Here is a 17599-nt window from a genome sequence, read left to right as displayed (position 1 = left end):
GCTGTGCCTGGGACAGCAAGAACTGGGCACACTCCTGAGCCTAGTTAACATAAGATCCTCTGTCTTAGAGGCAGAGGTGACATCGCTTCTGTGCTGAAGCAAGCATCCAGGCAGAGAACAGAGCAGGGATGGCAGGACGGTAGGCAGGCGTGGTATTAGGTGAACTCTTCCCTATCCTTGTGTAAAATGAAAGAAAGGGAAAGTCTCCAGGCATGTGGCTCATCAAACGATCCTATGCTAGGCGAGAAACGTTCAACTCAGACCAGGTTGAGTTTGAGGAAATGAACTTTGATCTAAGTCTTAAAGGAGTAGGAGTTAGCTCAGCAGAGAAATAAGGGAGAGCATCCGGAGAGGGATGGATGTGTAGAGATTTAAAGAGAGAGGAAGAAACCGTGAGTGGTTGATGTAATTATGTATGGGGTAAGTGGGGAGAAGTAAATGAGGATTACCAAGGCCTTGTTTACCAACGTAAGGGTTTTTCCTTTATTTTGAAGGCTCTGGAAAGAGGGAGAAGTGGGAAAGTGACAGCATTAGATTTCCAGTTCCAAGCCATCACTGTGTTTGGCAATGTGAAGGTTGGTTGCAGGTGACTAAGAACTAGATGTGTTAACACCAGGTTCAGAGTGGTGGCGTGATGAAGAGGAGGGGGTTGGGTTTATGAGATATTTTAGGAGGTAAAACCAACAGAGTTTGGTGAGTGACTGAACTCAAGTTGGAAGCAGTTAAGGCCTTCCTCCAGGCTGGGCAGCTGGCTGAGTGATGGATGGCATGGATTTTGAAGAAAGAGAAAGCAGGAGAACTAGCAGGTTTAGAGAAAAAGATCACATGTGGGTATATCCACAGAAGCTGGCAAGATTTATATACCAGGCTGTTTTATTCGCCCCAACCTACCTCTTGTACATATTTAATGGTATTTAAGTTTCCTGCCTCTGCTGATTCAGCCCAGTGGTCCCTGTTATAATACTATTTTTATATTGTTGAATCTTTCAGTCAGTTCCATGAGTTCTGCCACATTCTTTTTTAAGGTATTAATTTCTGTAAATTTTGTCCTTCATATCCTGGATTTTTCCCCCCATTTAATTATGTTGTCTAACTGAGTCTTCTCTTATCTCAGTGAGTTTCCTTAAGATTGTTGCTTGGAATTCCTTTTCAGTCATTTCAAGGGTTTCCTGCTCTATAGGATCTGGTATTTGAGAATTACCATATTATTTTGGTGATATCATTATTTTCTTGGATTTTCATATTTCTGGTGTCTTTACATTGGTGTCTGGTCATCCGGTAGAGCATTTTCTTCTTCTATTACTCTGGAATGGGCTATGAGGAAAGAGAGCTCCTCTTCTTTTTCTGGTCTCCACTGGCGACTCTCCTTGTGCCAATGCAGTTGAGTGTCTGGCAGGCTGCGTGCGTGGTGGCTGTGACAGCGAGCTACTTTTGCAGAAGCTGTGGCTGTGGCATTGGCTTTGGTAGGCCACCTGAGCAGAAGTGGTTTTTGGCGTGCTCCTGCTGGCTGCCAGATGGGGGGTGCTGCCCTTGGCTCCTGCCTAGGACCCTGGGCATGCTCCTGCCTGCTGTCAGGAGGTGGGGGCTGCCTGCCTTGGTGGGGTCCGCCTGCCTTGGTGGGGTCCTGACAGCATTCATCACTATTGATTATCTCATGAATCATTTCAGGACCTTAGGAGCTTGAAAGTAGAGGCATTTAATCTCAACATGACTTGAGGTCCATTCTCTCCCAGGCTTGAGATTTAGAAACTGGGGAAACAAAACAGTGTTTTGGTTTACTGGCCTCTTGGAGAGTAGACTGGTGGTACAGCAACAAAGCTACACCAGGCAACTGCATCTTAAGGGAAGTTTCTCTCTCTACCAACTCTGTCTCAGTCAGGGTCTTGTGTCCTCCCAACTCCATCACACAGAGTTTTCTCCTATGTGGGGCACACATATTTCTACTTCTCTCTCCTGCCCTCACAACCCTTCTACAACAAACAGTCCATGCATCCTATCCCTTGCCACCTTTGGGCTGCTTGCACAACAGACGTTACCATTTCCAAAACTCATCCTTTTGAGTTGCACAGTCTTTCCTCAGCTAATGGGGTCTCAAAGATAATTTTAAAAATTGTGTGGTTGTTTCTTCACTTGCATAATCCTCTCTAGACAAGTATTTCTGGGAGTACCCAGAAGATGTTTCACATGTGATCAGAGAAGTCCTCATGTTCTTTTGTTCTGACTGGTCACCGCAACCAGCCAGCACTGCTGCTCCTCCTGGCGTCTTGTGACTTAGGTGGAACTACCGATGTCTGTACTGTGGGTCCTTTAAGAATTAATTGCTTATTTCATGCCATGATGGTTAATTTTAGGTGTCAACTTACCTGGTTATGGTGCCCAGTTGTTTGGTCAAACACTACCCTAGATGTTGCTGTGGAAGGATTTTGTAAATGTGATAAACATTGATGGTTACAGTCATGCATCGCTTGAAATGTGTGGTTAGGTGATTTCATCATTGTGAAAATATAGAGTGTACTTACTCAAACCTAGATGTGGAGCCTACTATATGCCTAGGGTATAGACTACAAACCTCTACAGCCTGTTACTGTACTGAATATTGCAGGCAATTGGAACACAGTGGTATTTGGGAATCTATCTAACACATTGAAACATAGAAAAGGTACAGTAAAAAAATACAGCATAAAAGATAAAAAATGATATACCTGTGTAGGGCACTTACCATAAATGGAGCTTGCAGAAATTGCTCTGGGTGAGTCAGTAAGTGAGTGGTGAGTGAATGTGAAGGCCTGAGATATTACTGTACACTTCTATGGACTTTTAAACACTGTTCACTTAGGCTACACTAAATTTATAAAAAAATAAATTGCACTACAATGTTACAACAGCATGAAGCAATAGGATTTTTTTTTTACCTCCATTAAACCTTTATGGGACCACCTTTGTATGTGCGATCTGTTGACAAAAACATTGTTTTGCTGTGCATGACTACAGTCGATGTTAAGTAAGGCAGATCACCCTCCATAATGTGGGAGGGTCTCATCCAACAAATTGAAGGCCTTGAGGGCAAAAACTGAGGCTTCCAAGAGAGAAAGTAATTCTGCACAAAGACTGCAACATGGAAATCCATAGCTTCCTGAGTTTTCAACCTACTGCAAACTTCCACTATGGATTTCAGACTTGCTAGTCACCAACAATTGTGTGACTCAATTCCTTAAAAATAAATCTCCCTCTACACACATGGGTACTTCAAAAAGTACGTGGAAAAATGGAATTAAAAGATAATATGAATCTTTCCATGAATTTTTTGAAGACCTCTTGTATTTATCTCCTACTAGTTCTGTTTCTTTGGAGAACTCTGACTGATTCAGATGTCTATACCAAGGATGCTCTGAGAATTCCCAGTTCTTGAAGCTCCAATGTATTATGGCTGTCTCTGAAAGATAAAGGTCTCTTTCCTTCCCCTGTGTGGTTTGTCACTCACACCCAAAGTGACCCTGTCTCCCAGTCTCCTTGGGACTTCCATAAACATTTCTCTGCTAGCACCTACCTATAGTTCATCATGCCACACCTCTCAATTGCAGGTCTTGGAAAGTAAAGAGCCAGTATTCTTGCCTGTAGCTGCATGGAGGGCTGGGACCACATCTGCTTTTTTCACCCAAGTGTCCCCAGTCCCTAGTAGAGTAGCTGCCATATAGTAGGTACTAAATAAATATTTGCTGATTGACGCATTGAAACAAACTCTTCCTACCATCCCTTCGTTAGTCACTTTCCCTGGATCCAACAACTCAAATCATAACCCAAACTGGTACATCAACTCGTACCAGTCCTCCTACCACCAATACCCCCAGACCAAGTCTGAGTACCAGTTTAGGCTCCAATTGAGGGAACAGGGCTCTATAGCCCTCCTCTTTTCTGGCTGGAATTTATCCCCCACCTGCTCCCTTCCTATACATCTTGGTCAAGAAGAATCCAGCTCATCTGTCTCACTTTGCATTTTAATTCTTTTTTCCACTGGTCTATCTCACCAACCAGAATGAGTCTCTGGCTTATTTATCTTGCCTTCTCAGTGCCTCAAATAGTATCTGGGGCATCTTTGATGCTAAGATAATTTTTCATGAAGGAAGGAATGTACGAAAAGAGGGAGGAAAAAGAGGAGGGCAGAAAGGACAGGAAAAAGGAAAGAATGAAAGAGGGAAAGAAAAGTGAAGTTGAATAGAGACACAAATCCCTAGTTTTAAGACAGCCTCTACCCTCTCCTGGAACTGCATTTAGTTTTGTCCGATTCACGTAACAAAGTTTCTCCCAGCTGGTAAATTAATTACTTTGAGAGCCCTTTTAGTTTTAAAACTGTTGATGCAATACATAGAATAGGATGCTTGTGGTTTTAAGAAACAGAAGCTAACTTAAGACCTGAAAATATCCTGAGAATTCAATTCACTGGACTACAGAATTCTAAACTCATTTCTTACACTCCCACTCCAGACCAGACAATGCTGTAATGGAGAATAATAATGTTGCACGATATATTTTGACTAATGATTATGTGGGAAGGTGCTTCTGTGACAGCAGTACACATGGCTTGTAATATGGCAAAATGGAACTGATGCTTGGTGTGTTGAAATCTAGTGTTAAAATTGTTGTATTTGCAGCCAGATCCTAGAGAGATTCAGATGGAAGAATCCATCCACTGCAATTAGAATGTCAGATCACACTTCCCCTCTGCAAATTGCATTTCTAAAAATAAGAAAATGAAAATATGTATTTGTGTGGGAGAGGGCTTACTGTAGAAAGCTGCAAATAAGATGCGAGAAAATGTCTGCTCAGAAACCCCATTCAGAAAGAGACGTTCACTGCAGGGAGCTTCTGTGTCCTGAAGAAAGCTGCACAATGTGCTCTGCACACAAAAGGGTAGCAGCCAAGAAAGCCCACTGCATTTCTAAGCCTCTAGAATAAAAAGGTCTGCAGACAATATTGTTTTATTGGTAAAGGCCAGTTTTTTCCAACATTCTTCAAAGGGGTTAGGGAGAGACTTAAATAGTCTGTTAAACCTTGCAGCAGCTTTTAAACCTTAAGAATATTCTGTCATTGAATACATTTGGTGGCCACAGTGTAATGGAAGGCATCTGAAGAGTTCTAAAATTGTCTGTAGGCTATTCCCCCATACCTTCTTTTCCCCAGCTTTCTATTGTGCAAATAAAACTAAATATAGGAAAAAGGTTTAGGATTGTTATTAGTGATAACTGAGAGAATCAGCTGGTCTGTGAACTTCCTTCTTTAAGGAGATTATTCCTCATCAATGACGATTACTTGAGGTAATCTCTCTTCTGGAATAAGAGAAAATACTAAGTGGAAGGAAAACTTTGGAGGCACCCATCTCCTTAAGATTTGGGGGGGGGGGGTGTAATGTTGTCAGACCCAGGAATAGACATTTGGATTGCCCTTTTCTTTCTTTTCTAAAGTTAACAGATAACTTTAGAATTATAAAATTTCTCTGAGTCAGGTAGAGACGGAGTGAGGAAACTTCATTTGGAGCAAGGTGGAGGTAATATTATTTTAACAGGTAAGCACTTACTAAAAGATAATCAGCCTGTTAGGGACTGAGTATAAGTTGTTTGCTTGCTCTTATGGAGATTACTTACTGACATATTTTTGAAAATGTTGGATTTTCATTGCTTCCTGTATTTCATTGTTGTTTTTTGGGATCATTTTTTCTCTGCCTGAAAATATCCTTTTGGTAATTTTATTTTTTAGTTCAGATATTCTATCAAAGTATTATATATATTTGGGGGGTTTGTTTGTCTTAAACATCTCAATTTTCCCTTGATTTTTGAGTACAGAAATCTTAGTTGTCAATTATTTTCTTCCAGTACTTTAAAGATAGGATTCCATTGTCTTTTGATTTTCATCATCTCTGATGAGAAGTTAGTAATGTTCCTCCTTTAAAGATAATGTCTTTCCACCCACACCCCCTTGAAGCCCCCAATTGACTTTTAAGATTTTTTTGGTTGTCTTTGGATTTTAGTAGTTTGATATGATATGGCTAGATATAGTTTTCTCTGCATTAACTTTGTTTAGGGTTCCCAGAATTTTTGAAACTATGGGTTATTGTCTTCATGAGTTTTGGAGAATTTTCAGTCATTATCTCCTCAAGTTTTGCTTCTCCTGTTTTATCTCTTTGGTGATGTCAATTACATGTATTTTAGATTTTTTTTTTGTTCTGCATGTATTTATGTCCTTTTCTGTATTTTTATTCTTTTCCTCTCTATTCTTCAGTTTGAATATTTTGATTGACTTGTAGTTCAATAATTTTGTCACCTGCTTGTCTTCTGCAGTGTTAAATTCATCTAAGTAGTTCTTAATTTCACTAATTGTATTTTTCAATTTTAGAATTTTTATCTGATTCTTTTTTATATATTTTAGTTCTTTGTGAAAATTCTTTATCTATTTAAAAAATTTTCCCCTTTATTTTTTTGAAGCTAAAATGCATAGTTATTTTAATTTTTTTATTATTGTTGTTAACATTAATATTTGGATCAACTAAGGATCTATTTCCATATCTAGGTTTTCTTTGTATTTTTGGACATTTTATTCTGTTTCTTGGCATTCCTAGTAGTTTTTTCTATTCTTTGCCAGCTATTGTATATAAAAAATCAAACTGTAGTGGTCCATGTTATTGCTTAAATGTTTACCTCAAATTTCATGTGTTGAAAACTTAATCCCAAAATGCTGATTGGAGGTGGGGCTTTGGGGAGGTAATTAGGATTAGAAAAGGTCATCAGGGTGGGGCCCCCATGATGGAAATGTTGGCTTTATAAGAAGAGGAAGAAAGACCTGAGCTGATATACATGCTCTTGCCCTCTCACCATGTGATACCTTTTACTTTGTTACGGTGCAGCAGGAAGGCCCTCACAAGATATCAGCTCCATGCTCTTGGACTTCCCAGCCTCCAGAACTGTGAACAGAATAAACTTCTTTTTTAAATAAATTACCAAGTCTGTGGAATTCTGTATACAGCAACAGGAAAGGGACTAAGACACTTTAGGTAATGTTCTCCTACAGCCAGAGTTTTCCCTGTATTCTGCTAGGCAGATAGAGTTGATGCTGTTTCTTAATCTAAATTAAGCTATGTTTCAATTTTGGTAACTCTCAGTCTACTCCTGGTTCACTTCCATTCCCAAGGCCTAACTCTCCTGAGAGCTTGAAGAATTTACTGAATCCTTAATCCTGGCAGCTCTTAAACTGTTGTCCTTTTCTCCTTAACAACTGAAATCTGAAAACTTCTCTTTGCCTTTCAGTTTTTCTGTTTAGCTTCTAAGCCTCCTTGATTAGTTTCAGAATTTGGCATATGTTTTAAGGAAAAAACTGTTTATATTATCAGGCTTAGTTCTTTATTCTTCCTTTGTTACCAGTATCTTGGCTCTTTAAGTCTTCAATTTTAACTCACTAGCCTTACAAGAAGTGAAAACCTCTGCTCATTTATCTGTCTCTAGCAGTGGCCTTCTGTCTGGGCACAAACCGGATTTGCGTGCTCTTGCTCTGAATCCAGAAACAACAAAACAGGTGCACAATGTCAGTGTGCCTTTTTCTAATTCTTCCCTTTCCAGAATGTTGTCCCCTCTAGTTTTGGTTGTTTCAGCAGCGAGCTGATGCCTTTAAACAGGCTTTAAGAAAACACCCTAAATTTTAAGTTATCCTAGGTGAAAATGTTGGTCTGTCATCATACTGGATTTCTTTTTTAGGGGAGAACTGTTTGCATCAGCATCTAAGATGCCTCAGGTACTATTTGAGGCATGAGGAGTGCAAACGCGAATAGAGTTGGTAGATTCTCTTTTTACAGGAATGTGGTCCTCTTGTAAGTTGAATTGTGCCCCCACCGCACCCCCACCCTGACAATATGTTGAAGTCCTAACCCCCTGTACCTCACAATGTGATCTTCTTTGGAAATAAAATCATTGCAGATATAATTAGTTAAGAGGTTACACTGAAGTAGAGTGGGCTCTTAATCCAGTATGACTTCTGTTCTTATAAGAATATGGTAATATGAAGACAGAGACAAAAGAGAGCGTCATGTGAAGATGGAGACAAGTTGGAGTGATACATCCACAAGCCAATGAATACCAAAGATTGACAGCCGTCACCAGTAGCTAGAAAGAGACGAGAAAGGATTTTTCACTACAGGTTTCAGGAAGAGATGACCTGCTGCCACATTGATTTTAGACTTCTAGCCTCCAAAATGGAAACAATAAATTTCTATTGTTTTAAGCCACACAGTTTGTGATACTTTGTTAGAGTAGCTATAGAAAACTAATATAGGTACTTGCCTTTACAAGTCAAAGAAGCTACTCTGAATAAGAGAAGAAGAATAGTTAGGAAATTAGGTGTTGGTGCAAAATTGGTTATTTTCCATGAAATCTTTCTCAGCAAGCTAAAACTGATTTCTTTCCTCTGAACCCACATCACATTTGGATTGCTTTGAAATGAGGAGGAATTAGAAGGATGTTAATTTCCCCATAATTCCATAATCCTATAATGTCCAATTATCTTGCTGTCATATACGTGTGTGCATGTATGCATATGTGCATGCACGCACATACATACACATCTCTTCATTATGTGCGGTTGACATATTCTCAATCTTATGTAGAATACTGGACAAATATGGCTTTTAACTTCACTTCTAAGCAGATCGTGGCTCCTGAACCACTTCTATGTAGAAATGTTGCTGCTACTGTTCACACATTTAGGGCTTTCCTCTTTCCTTAAATAAGTAGTTTTGAATACATATGTTGTGCTACTTACCGTGGGTGTAGCAATACAAGATACACATAGTTCTCTCTGAGGAGTAAAGGCAGGACTAATATATACACAAAGAAGTGTGTAACCTTCCCATGGTTGATTTCCTTAACTTAATTACACATTTCTTGAAGGCATTAGGCACATCTTATACTTGTTGGGTCCTTCCACCATGCTTGGTTGAACCCTCAGTAACTCTTGGCTGATTATTAATTATCTGACCATCTGCTCAGGAGAAGAAATTCCAGGTTTAAGGACTTCTTGGCAGCAGCAGTTCTCTGAGGCTGAGCGATTTCTACTTGGCTCCAACTTTTTCTACTTTTCCACTTAGGAAGATGCTTAAGTTTTTGCGATTGGTTTATGATGGAGTCAAAGGTTAATTTATTCTCTTCGAGAATTCTATATTCACCCATGAAACTCAAAGTATTAAACTGAAGTCAGAGGTCCTATTTTCTGTAATCAACGAAAGTTAAGCAGGTGCATAACACAGTTTCTAATGCAGGTGACAGTGCTGAACTAGCACAGTGCTGGCTCCATCTCACAGATCCCTGAGCGGTAACTTGTCTTAAATAAGCTAAAGGGCTCTTTTAACCAAGTTAAGCTCTCTTCTACTTTCTGACCCCTGAACAGGACAGGTTTCCTCTTATATTCCAAGACAATATCACTTGTGTTGTCACACTCAGGACTTGGTTAAAGAAACTTTTATGGGACTATAATCTTTCATACTGCCTGGAATTCTCTTGTCTTGTTACCTAATAACATTAAGGGCTGCATTGATCTTAAGGTGACCACATGACCCCAAGCCCAGAAAGCTGCTGGGAATAATGCTGAAACCTTGGCAGAAAGAGCTGTGCCTTTTGGCTCAGAGAATGGACTTATAGTTCACCCTGGAAAGAAGGAAGCTGGCAGGGAGAAAATAAGGTGACAACCCAATCAGTCTTCTTTTTATGCCAAGGCATTTTCCCCTTCTATTATGCTGCTGAGACAAAGGAATGTTTCCTATATGTTTAGAGTGATCACTACTTTTTTGGCTGCCTTTGCTTTAAAATTAGGATTATGTCCTGATAAAATGAAGCAGTTGCCTTCCAGAATGTGGGAAACACTGTTGCCAACATCTTTTTCCAATGTAAATGGGAACTAGAGTGTGACCCAATTAGAAGTTTTTATGTTCATTCGTAGTTAAGAATGTCCCAATTGTCAAGAATAAAAATGGAGATCTATGATTTTTTGTTAGCGTTGTTTGTTTCATGTGGGCAAATGTCAGTGCATAGATGTGTTGCTAAAATAAAAATCTGAACTACCTGGAGAGACTGTTTTTTAACCTATTGCATTAGTTCCTTAGGACAGCTGTAACAAATTACTGCAGCTTTAGTGGCTAAAAATAACAGAAATATATTATCTGACAGTCTAGATGTCAGAAGTCCAAAGCCGGTCTCACTGGGCTCAACTCAAGGTGCTGGCAGGGTGCGTTCCTTTCTGGAGGCTCTGGGGGAGACTCTGTGTCCTGGCCTTTTCCAGCTTCTGGAGATCATCTGTATTCCTTGGCTCATGGACCCTTCCTCCATCTTCAGAGCCAACAATGTTTGTCCGTTTTTCTCACACTGCCACCTGTGGTTCTCTTCTGTCTTCCTCTTCCCTTTTTAAGGACCCCTGTGATTATATTGAGCCCACTTGGGTAAACTAAGGCAATCTCCCTAATGAAGATCAGCTGACTAACAACTTTAATTTTCATTTCCAAATTTAATTCCCCCTTGCCAGATAACCTAAAATATTCTGAAGATTTGGTTTTGAGCATCTTTTATAGACTGAAAGTTTTCGTCTCTCCAAATGTCATATGTTGAAATCCTAACCTCCAAGATGACGGTATTAAGAGGAAAAGCCTTTGGGAGACAATTAAGTCATGAAGGTGGAGTCCTCATGAACGGGATTAGTGGCCTCATAAAAGAGGCCCCAGAGAGCTCTCTTGCCCGCTTTCCACCACCTGCAGATGCCGTGGGAAGACATCTGTCTATGAACCAGGAAGTATGCTCCAGACACAGAATCTGCCAGCATGCTGATCTTGGACTCCCCAGCCTCCAGAACTGTGAGAAATAAAAATTTGTGAGAAATAAAAAAAATAAAAAAGAAATGAAACTGTGAGACATAAAAGCCACCCAGTCTATGGTAATTTGTTACAGCAGCTAGAACTAAGCTAACATCGTTAAAGGACCATTATTGTGCCTATCACAGAAATTAGGAGGTCTTTTCAAGTCTTTTAAAGTTTGATATTTTAATTCCAGGGCCTGTACCCTGTTGCGGGTTTTTATCTGTAAAATGTTTAAGAGGGAAACTTTGAAGTTAGATCTACTCAGAATCTTCACTGGTCTCAATTCAGTATTATGTCAAAATATTCTCGATTTTGCAACTTAAGCATTTAGATACAGGCATTGATTATCAACCAACTATTTCATGAGATGAGAAGTTGCTGGTGAATTACTTATTTATTATCCATGGCTGTGACATGATTGCCTTTTCTGTATTGTGAGTCATTGCACTGACTTTATGGTAGGATCAGATCCAAACTTGTTTCCAGTACTACTTATTCCTATGTTTCCCATAGGCTGCTTTTTTTGAATTTGGGCTGATCACATAGACTGAGAGATGCTGTCATCTTTGACATTCCAAAGTGTCTGTTTCCAGGGCGCTGACTCCTAGAGTATGACATTTCCCTCATTACTGCAATAGCTTCTAATCACTTGCTCTGATTCCAATCTTTTCTTCCTTCTAGTCCATTCTGCACACTCCAGCCAGAAGAATTTTTCTAAAAATGCCAGTTTTGCAAATCATGAATTCTTGTTCCAATACTTACTAGCTGTGTGACCTTGAAAAATTAGTTAACCTCTCTGTGAGACTCAGACAAAATATGAAAGCTAATACACAATATCTACCTGTAGGGTTGTTGTGAGAATGAAATAAAATTTAGGACATGTAAGGTGCTTAGGAATATGTTAATCATTCAACAAGTGGTTGCCAATATCATTGTGATTATTATTAGTGTTACTGATGTTTTAACCAATGTGAATGCCACCTCTGCTCTTGTCTGCAAGCTCCCTCTGACCCAGTCATCTCGTGTGGGCAGACTGAACCCTTCCCCACTTACTTCCCCCTCATCTTGCTGCTACTCTCACCCAAACTACAACCCTTAGACCCAGGGAATCTTATGTGCTCTTGGGCAGGGAGGGGTGGGAAGCCTTCCTTTACCTCATTAAGCTTTCTTGCTGCGTACTTCTGGGCCTGAGCTTCTCAGACCCAAAAGGCTGGGCTTTGAAGTTCAAAACAGCTGCTCCTCTTCGTTTTTGTCCTTCAACCCTTCCTGAATTTGAAGCTCCACTGTTTGACTTGAATGGGGAAAGTGCCAGAGTATATGTAAAGAAAATACTAGGAACCCCCTGTCCTCCCCCAAACACACCCACACACAGACTAATTAAATTATTGAAATATTATCTGGCTTAAGAAGTGTTTTGAATAATAGCCACTACAACTAACATCTACTAAGTTCTTTTGGGGTACCAGGCACTGTCTTTGGCCCACCACCCACCTGTGCCATCTCATCTCTTGCTCTTCTCTCAGGGGTCTTCTGCCTTTGATGTCTTGTTTACTCCCTGACTCTGGATTTCCATTCCCACCTCTGAGTCTTTGCTTCTGCTGTTTCCCTTGTCTGGATTGCCTTTCTCTTTCCTGTGCATTTATCCAAATCCTCTCCTTTCTTTATGGCCCATCTCTGACACTTTCTTGGACTACCCTAGAATCCCTGGTTCCTCCTTGGGCTAGGCACTGTGGAAAGTAAAAGTGAGGCAAAAGAAAAGAACCTTGTTATTGAAAAGCTAAGCAAGGAGACAAGACCCATACAAGTCATGATAGAGAAAACTCCACAGTACTTTTAAATTCTGGGGTAAGATAATTTACCCCATAATGGCTGCACAAGTGTACAGAAGGAATAGTCAAATGACCAGTTGTAATCTTAAATCAACACGTGTAGAACTGATCAAACGCTTTTATGAGCAAAGCAGAATTCTGTTATGAATTCAGGAACCCGTTCAGATTACTATGCATTAATTAGTTCAGGAGCTTCCCATTTTCAGCAAAGCTGATATATACAAAACAGAATTTACAAAACATTTTAGGTCATGGTTAGTTCTACTAAAAGACTCACCGTAAAATTTCTTCTAAGGAGCAATGCTTATTTGTTAAATAGATTTAAAATATAATTTGATTCACAAAAATTGTTTCGTTTGCACGTCATTTCAGGACAAATAGCCATTGTGTAGAATGGAGGCAAATCTGTAATTACTTTACCTAGTAGCCTGAAGTGCCATGAGTTAATGCAGTTCTCTAATAAGCTTAATTCATGCCTAGGAAGTAGTCTGAACTTAAGTTTTGGTAGGAGGTATTAACAGATAATGTCCAAAAGATAATTGACTGCTCATAGTCATCAATTCTGTTGTCCTTGTAGAAGTCTCACTGCCATTTCTACTAATTTGTGGCTTTATTTATGAACAATGAGTCACTACAAAAAGAACGTTTGATTCAACAGAAAGGAGAAATCTCTTGGAGTCTGACTGATTAGCTCAGTTGGTTAGAGCACGGTGCTGCTAACACCAAGGTCCAGGGTTTGATCCCTGCCAAAAAAAAAAAGAAAAGAAAGAAGAAATCCTGGAATTTCTGGAGCAAGTGTTCTAAGATGAAATTCCATAATCCTGGATAAATTTTAGGGAACTCTCAAAGACTGGAAATTAATTACAAGCTAAATATTCTACATACATATTTTTTTTGTGGGGAGAAGACCCATAGCTCTGATTGGATTTTTCATAGGGATCCATGACCCCCCAGAAGTCACTGCCTATTCTAGTGTGAGTGAGCTTCAGGAATTTCCATGGACCTCCTTCATTTGTATCACAATCTTGCATATCAAATACACGTGGGAGAAAAGCCAGCTAGGTACCCAAACTCTCCATCTCCTTTGCCCTCCTTCACTCCTTCCTACGTTGGCATTAACATTCGCCTATTTGGATTCCGAGATATTGACTCTGTACTGTTTCATTTTCCTTAGTATCTTGTTTTTCAAGGCATTTCTGCTCTTTTTTTTTCTAATTTTAATTTTTGGCAGCTGGTCAGTTTGGGGATCCCTACCCTTGGCCTTGGTGTTATAATACCACAGTCTAACCAACTGAGCTAACTGGCCAGTCTGCTGCCCATTTTTATAAGGACCAATCTGGATTGTGTACCTTAGAAGCATCTGAGTGCCTTGACAGAAATAACCACATGGTCATCTTTGTAGTTGTCTATTTGTTGTGAATTGTACAAATTTCTCCTTTCAGAGTATTGGTGGTCATTTCGTTTTTGCTGGGGATGTTTTACACAACATGGCCCTTCTGATGTCCATTGATTTTTGTGAGTGTGAGATTATCTAGATAGTTTTCACTGGTTTATTTTGTCTTTACTGTAATTTTTTTCTTTCTGCATTAAAGGTTGAATTACATAACAAAGAGCATCACTGGTATGTCTTTTCGTGAGCATCACCTTAATGCTAACATAGAAAAGAACTCCAAAAAAGGCCTAAAACGAGCAGAGAAATAACCATTTTGTAAAATAATTTTAATGAAGGGAAAACATCTCATTAGGTCATGTTGTGATAATGAACGTTAACTATTGAGGTAATTGAGCCCACTTTAATGAGATTTGATGTTGTTTTAACATCACATAAACGCCTGTCAGTTTGGAGGTTGGGAACACAAAACTTTTTCCCATTGAAATCGACTGTAATAAAGTTTTCCAGAAATAGCCCTACAGATGTCTTTTGAGGAACAAATTACTCTACAGAAGATAGTGTAAGACTATTTTGTCCTTGTTCTGTCTAAAAAGACTCTTTTTCAATAGTTTCTGACTTACGACTGTATCTCCCTCCACTAGTTTTAGGGAAAATGAAGTGTATGTAACGACCCATTCTTTCTTGTGATAGGCAGGGGACTTTCAGTTGTTGTTAATTATATCTCTAAAAATCTCAGACTATAAACATGGGTACCAAAGGACAAAAATGAGGATCACGTCTTCTCTTACAGAACTTTAGGTAAGGTAAGTATCCTCTTTCCGTAGAATGTCCCCAATTTTCATCAGCATTAACTAGAAGTGCCAGAAATACACATGCAAATCTATTGGACGTTTGTATGTGTGTGTGTGTGTGTGTGTGTGTGTGTGTAGTATGTGGTGTGTGTGTGTGTGTAGTATGTGGTGTGTGTGTGTGTGTGTGCGTGTGTGTGTGTGTGTAGTATGTGGTGTGTGTGTCTAGGGTGTGGTTAGCTTAGAAGGACTGAGAAGCAGCAGAAAGATGACTATTGGCTCCAAAGTGCCGCAGGAAGATTTTGACAGATGCTGTTTACTGTTGTCAGGGATCTGACTCAAGCTTTCCAGAGAAAGGTCATTCGTGACACCGAACAAATCACTTTTATGTTGTGGCTGATGTGCAAGTCAAATGGAAATTGTTTTTAAATCAATCAGAGTGAGGCTCATCCAAAGTCTGGTTAAAATAACTTTTCCCAAACTTATCAGTTTCCGGGCTAGAAAGCCATGACCAAGAGTGAAAGAAATAACGAAAGAGAAAAGATTTAGCTTCAGTAAACACTGTGGGAATGAGGGCCAGGGAGAGAAATGTATTTCAAGGCAACCCAGCCTTTCCAGAGCCAGCACAGTGCCACCCCCTTCAACTCCACCTCAACAATGTGAACACAGCACAGAAAGCTGCCAGCACGGCTGGACGAAGCTGCCAGGCGATGACTGCTAGCTCAAGCATAAAGACCGAGGGGAATTGAAGGCTGTGATTAGGAAATTGAAGACTGGCTGAAAACTTGAGATTTCCTGTACTTAGATGGGGGCACTTGTGAGAGATTTGATTAGAATGCACACAGAGAGGCTGGCTCTTTTGTCTCTCCAGCTCTGTACTGGACTGAAGTGGTAGGGTGCATTCCAGCACCCTTATTGGATTTGTCTCTGAAGCTTTAAAGCATTGAAAAGTAAAATTCCATTGATCTGAAAGGTCAGGAGGGGCTGGAGAAAGGCATTACAGGTTTAATTTCCAGCTCTGGGTGACTTCCTAGTACTTTACCTCCATGACTCAGTACCTCATCCATAAAAGTGGAAGAAATAAAAAAAAAAAAAGAAAGAAAACAAAGAAAAGAACAATTTCTCAGAGTCAGCACTAATGACAAAAAGTAAACATGCTAAGTACTTCCAAAAGAAGTTATTAAAAATGAACATGTTTAATATTATTTTCACCTAAATCCATTAGAACTTACTACTGTAGTAACCAAAAAATAAGACAAGAAATTGTATACAGTAGTATATTAAGGTGACTATGGATGTAAGTGTTTTCTAATAAAGGGGAAGGGGAAGTTGGGGATCCAGCATAGCTTTGGATCCATACAGTGAAATCCACATATTTAAAATAAAAATTAAAAATTAAAATAAAGAGGGGGAAAGACTAGGACTAGATTGGGTAGATTTAAAAAGAAGGACTAAATTGGAAACACCAAGAAATACTCCACTGCAGCTCTGGGTGGCTGCTGACAGGTGTGCGGTAAGAGCAAAGTGTATTATATGTGGCTTCCATATCTCTGGGAGCCCCGGTGACAGTGAGATGCTTTCCTCTTCACCTCTGTGAATTCCCTTAAAGTTAGCCCTTTGATTAATTCTGCCAATTTAGTGCACTGCCAGAGTCATTTTGATTTAATGACATTTTAAATCCATCTCCTGTGTTTTCTTCCTCCTTGGGTCTAAAGTTAGCATAGCCGTATAACTTTGATGTACAGTTGCCCTGAGCTGCTGAGCCGCAGAGCCCCAGAGAAATCCCTACCTTGGCACATCTGATTTTCCTAATATAGAAGAGGGCAGAGCTGAAGTGCGTCTGTAATGGAAAACATTTTACATAGTAAATATGAATGGTCCTGCTCTCTCCTAGGTCACATTTCATATTTAACATCGATTTCATATGTCAGCCTTCCTTTCTTTTCTCTGCACTTGGTACTTTCACATCAGGATTCTTCCTAATCATTTCCAGCTAAATCAGTTTCCACATCGGTGATGGCACAGTGCTGCTTACAGTCTAACAGCCTATTTATAACAGAGATGTGCATTGTAAAATGCTAGGAAAAAATGAAAAGGTGAGAAGAGAAGGTGTGTGCTATTCATAATTATGTCCCCAGTGCCTAATGTTCCAGCCTAAGTTGCCCATCACCTTGCCTGGCCCATATTAGGTGCTAAATATGTATTTTTTTCCAGTTGAACAATTTCATCTAAGGGTGGAAGTGCCAATGGCCAAAATAAATAACCAAATCCATGTTCCTTGTATAATTTTTTAAAATTACAAGACGTCTCTGAATTTTAGGTTGAAAAAATATTTATAATCTGTGAGTTGGGGAAAGCTATGCTTGGCAATTCAGGGATCGTCTGTGTTCATTCCACGCTTCCTGTGGGTAATTATAAGCAAAGGGAATAATTTTCTGTCTCAATTTGGTCACTGACATTGTCATTACTGTTTAATGTTACATTTCCCTTGCCTGGCATTCCTTTTCATATTTAACAGTGTTTCCATCCTTCCTCTCTCTGTGCCAAAGACCTTGAAACTGTCTTATACTTCTTTTTTTCTCTCACCCCCATGTCCAATGAGTCAACACATCCTATTGTCTCTATCTTCAAAATATCCAGAATGTGACCTTCTCTCACCACCTCCAGAGCTACCTCCAGTGTTCAGACTGCCTCCCTTTCTTATCTGGGT

The sequence above is a fragment of the Cynocephalus volans genome, chromosome 12 (genome assembly GCF_027409185.1).
Source record: "Cynocephalus volans isolate mCynVol1 chromosome 12, mCynVol1.pri, whole genome shotgun sequence".
Taxonomy (NCBI): Eukaryota; Metazoa; Chordata; class Mammalia; order Dermoptera; family Cynocephalidae; genus Cynocephalus; species Cynocephalus volans.
The sequence above is the reverse complement of the archived record's forward strand: the minus strand, read 5'-3'. Positions refer to the sequence as shown.